This window comes from Danio aesculapii, chromosome 1 (genome assembly GCF_903798145.1).
Source record: "Danio aesculapii chromosome 1, fDanAes4.1, whole genome shotgun sequence".
Lineage (NCBI taxonomy): Eukaryota > Metazoa > Chordata > Actinopteri > Cypriniformes > Danionidae > Danio > Danio aesculapii.
In genome coordinates, this window is record NC_079435.1 from 32,394,998 (window position 1) to 32,399,569 (window position 4,572).

The 4,572-nt window shown below is 39.5% G+C and overlaps 2 long non-coding RNA genes across 2 annotated transcripts; both read left to right on the forward strand.

Moving 5' to 3' along the window:
* Window positions 1-260: 260 nt before the first annotated feature.
* On the forward strand, window positions 261-1,209 carry LOC130244752 (uncharacterized). The gene is made up of 3 exons (XR_008839250.1): window positions 261-511; window positions 784-848; window positions 1,129-1,209. It is a non-coding gene; the product is annotated as an uncharacterized LOC130244752 (long non-coding RNA).
* Window positions 1,210-1,313: 104 nt separating this feature from the next.
* On the forward strand, window positions 1,314-2,041 carry LOC130244816 (uncharacterized). Its single transcript, XR_008839261.1, has 3 exons — window positions 1,314-1,443; window positions 1,566-1,709; window positions 1,892-2,041. It is a non-coding gene; the product is annotated as an uncharacterized LOC130244816 (long non-coding RNA).
* The last annotated feature ends 2,531 nt before the right edge of the window (window positions 2,042-4,572 follow it).

Below are 4,572 nucleotides of genomic sequence, written 5' to 3' on the forward strand. Positions count from 1 at the left end.
GACTGGAACACATTTTCTCTTTCAGGGTTTTGAAAGACGTTTTGCAATCATTTGTCCATGGAACAGGATTTGTCACTGACTTAGACAACAAGTTAGTTAAAGGAGCAGCGATTGAGGCAAAGTTTGGAACAAATCTCCTGCACCAGCCTACAAGTCCCAGGAACAATCTCACTTCCTTCTTTGTCTTTGGCCAGGGGCTCCTGCGAAATGCCTCTACCTTGTCAATCTGTGGTTTAAGCTGTCCATTGCCCACACAGCAAATTTCTGGAGTTGAAAAATTAGGAGTTAGGCAAAAAAGTGTGAAAGAGTTAAATTTTTGTAGTTTATTTTTAAACTTTAACACAATTTTGTGTTATGGGATACTCCCTGCTGTGTTGTATTTTGGAGTTCATTCGCTGGTGTTCAGGAACGTGCTTTAACTTCTTACTGGAGTTACATTTTTTGAAAGTCCACCATTACACAACTCTGCAGAGCAGCACATGAGAACTGGAGTTATGTTCTTCGTTGGGAGGTAGGTAAAAGTGCATTGTTATACAATTATAAAAGCTTTTTCAAAATGTTGGATATTTTGTGACAGAAATGTGTTTTGCTGTAGCTGTTTCATTTTGTACTGTGAGGCTAAAGTGACCGCATGTGGCTAATTTAGCATCTAGCATGTTAGCTTTTCCAATGTGGCTGTTTTGTGCAGTATTTTTAAAAATGTTGTGGATGTGAACAAGCTAACACTAACTAATAATCTTCTTTCCGTGTGTTTCTGAAAATGTGTGTTCTGCTGTCTAAAAGAAGCGGTACTTGATCAGATGGAGAAACCTGCTGCACTTTTCAAATAGGCTAACTTACACAATGAGGTAATCTCAGTATATTTTATCCAGCAATACAGCTTTATGTCTGTAAGATTTAATATGTGTAATATTGCTCATGAAGTGTTTCGGAGTGTATCATGATTTAGTTGTGACCATGAGAGTATGCTGTTTTCAGTGTGTGTGTGTGTGTGTGTATATATATATATATATATATATATATATATATATATATATATATATATATATATATATATATATATATATATATATATAACATTTTCAATCACACTAACTAGTTGTTAACATATATCCCTTTTATTTCAAGTCACAATGCTGATAAAAGTGCAATTTGGAGGCAAGACAAAATATATTAAACTGGAAAAAGATTGTTTCTTGGATTTTCTCAGTGCGGTGAGTTTTAGTATCACAAAGAGTAATAAAAAAAATAATAATAATAATAAGTAATTTTGAAATTTATTTGATAAATTATACATTGTAGTTATGGTGTAGTCCAGCAGATGTTTGTGATACCAGAGAATACAGCATCGAAAGTCACAGATGACCATGGCATAGAGGTGGATGCGCATGTATTTCCAGAACTTGCAACAACCAAAGAAACATGTCATCCACACTGATGATGGTAGGTTATTTAAGAACATTTTCATAGATTTTGAAAGTTTGAGTCATGACTGTGAGAGTGAAAAAGTGTGCATTTCAGAACCATTTGCTGAGCCGTGTTGTTGTTGTTGTTTTTTTTATCAGATTTGACTGTCCTGCAGCAAGGGGTTGTTGAAGTGCCCTCCTCCCCAAGTCTGACAGATGCATTGTCTGTGTCAAGCAGTTTAAGCAGCAGTGATTCTGGATCTCAAATTATTCAAACTTTAATGGTCAGGTGTCCAAAAAAATGTAAGTTTGTTTGTTTTTTATTTCCATATAAATAGATCTTACACTGTAAACATTACAAAATTACGTTAGAAAATTAATGCATTTTTAAGTATTAACACGGTTATTAGATTAAGTTTTTTGTTTTTTAAAAAATAGGTCTAATTTAGGTTATCTTTCTAAATATTTTTTTTTCTTTGTTTCAGAATATCGAGCAAATTCTAACTTCAAAGCCAGCAGAGTTGACTGTGATTAAGGAGTATGACGAGATATTTTTTGCTGCTTTTTTTTCCTGCAAAGTTAATTTTACATAATGTGATGTGTTGATTGTCTTATGCAATTTTACTAAGCCATTGGTTTTAGTTGGCAATAGCTGCTAACATATATTCATTGTAAATGTTTTGCTGTTAGATTTAATGCTATGATGAAAATAAATTTCAAAGTGTGTTCATTGATGGAATTTCTAAATCTAATGTGTGGATTTGCATAAATAAAAGCAGTAAGTAAAGAGTATTGCATCAGTTCAGTAATTTTTATAAAAAAATATATATTGTTTAAAGTACATTTTAACTCTAAGAAGTGTTACATTTTAACATTGGTAAGGAGTTCATATTATGCCCAAACGTAAAAGTACTCTCTATAGGATTACAATTTTAACTCCAGAAAGTGTTAAAATTTAACTAAAAAAAAGTGTGATTTTAACTCTGCAGGGGAGTACTTTTGATGGTCACGCATGTACACTCAGATTGAGTTGATTTTAACTCCCAGGGAGTTTATTCCAAAGACCAGAATTTGCTGTGCAGGTGGTATCCAAGGTAGTTGGCCTCTTGCCTTGCCCACTTACATTTAGCTACGTTTAGGGTCAGTCCTGCTTCTGCTATCTTCTTTAATGTCTGTTGAAGATGTTGTAGATGTTCTGTCCAAGAATTACTGTGAATTACCTCATCATCCAAATATGCTGCCGCCCAGTCTTCACAACCTTGAAGAACTCTATCCATCAGCCTTTGGAAGGCGGTTGGTGCCCCATGAAGGCCAAAAGGAAAAGCTGTGAAGTGAAATAATCCAAATGGTGTTCGGAAAGCAGTGTATGGTCTGGACTCGGCTTAAGGGGTACCTGCCAGTATCCCTTACATAAGTCTATCGTGGTAATGTAATTGGCTAGACCAATCTTCTCCAGCAGATCATCAATTCTTGGCATCGGGTATGCATCAAACTTGGACTGGGCATTGAACTTGTGGAAATCGATGCAGACACGCAGGGATCCATCTTTCTTGGGAACGATCACCATTGGGCTGCTCCACTCACTCGTTGATAGCTCGATCACTCCTAGCTCTTTCATCAACTTTATCTCCTCCTTCAAGGGTTCCACCAGCCTCACAGGCACACGGTAGGGACGTTGACGTGTTGGATCAGAAAGGTGGATGGTGTGTTGGGTTAGCTCAGTCCATCCAGGCCTCTGACAGAACAAAGCAGGAAACAGATTTAGGAGGTTCTGCAGCTCATCCCTTTTGGAGTCTTCTAGGTGAGTGAGACTCACCACAGACGGCTGTCTCTTTACATCCTCCATGTCCTCTTCTTCCACATCCTCTTCTACCTCCACCTTCCTCACCAGAAGGGCTGTTTCTTGTCCCTTACTGGGTGGCTCCTTCCACTCCTTTAATAGGTTGGCATGGTAGGTCTGCCTGGTCTTCCCCTTGTGTGGATGATGCATTTCATACGTTACTGGCCCCATCTTGCGGATCACAGTGTATGGCCCCTGCCATTTAGCCAGTAACTTGTTAGTTGACGTTGGTAAGAGAAACAGCACTTTTTGGCCCTCTTGGAATTGTCTAAGTCTGGCATGTTGGTCGTACTATCTTCTCTGTGCTTGCTGTTTCTCTAGTAGGCCGTCTTTGGCTTGTTCTCTGTACCTCTCCAAATGGTCTCGCATCTCTAGCACATAGTGCACAATGCCTCTCTCCTCCTTCTTTGATGCAGGTTCTCCTTCCCAGTCCTTCTTCAGCAAGTCTAGGGGTCCTTGTACCTGCCATCCATAAAGGAGCTCAAATGGTAAGAAGCCCGTCGATGCCTGGGGTACTTCTCGGTAAGCAAAGAGAACAAACGGTAACCACTTATCCCAGTCTCGGCCTGTGTCTGCAGCGAACTTCCGCAGCATGTTCTTGAGAGTTTGATTGAACCTTTCGACAAGTCCGTCTGTCTGTGGGTGATATGGAGTTGTTCTAATATCGGTGATGCCCATCTGCTTGTGTAGCTGCCCCATCAGGCGTGATGTGAAGTTTGTTCCTTGGTCGGTAAGTATCTCCTCAGGTATTCCAACTCTGGAGAACAACTAAATCAGGGCATGGATGATCTTGGGTGTTGTAATAGAATGGAGTGGGTAGGCCTCAGGATACCTTGTGGTGTAGTCACTGACCACCAGAATGTAACGATGTCCAGCACTGTTCTTTTCCAATGGCCCCACAATGTCCATGGCAATCCGCCTAAAAGGTGCAGACAAAACAGGGAGAGGTTGCAGGGGTGCTTTGCCCCGCTGGGACACAGCACTTGTCTTTTGGCAGATGACACATGTTTTGCAGTGTGTTTGTACATCAGTATAAAGTGTGGGCCAGTAAAATTGTGAGCTAATGTGTGCATATGTTTTCTGTTGACCTAGGTGACCAGCCCATGGAACAATGTGTGCAAGGTGAAGAACAAGAGGACGACAACAAGATGGCACAATTAAACGTAACACATTATTTGTTCTCACAAATAACACATCATTCTCTACTACATATACCTCATTGCACAGAATTGATGGTCTTTCAGACTCAGCTTTAACAAATAAGGGTTTCAAGGTTTCATCTTCGCTTTGAAGTTGTGTTATGTTCCCTGGGACCTTTCAGCCATC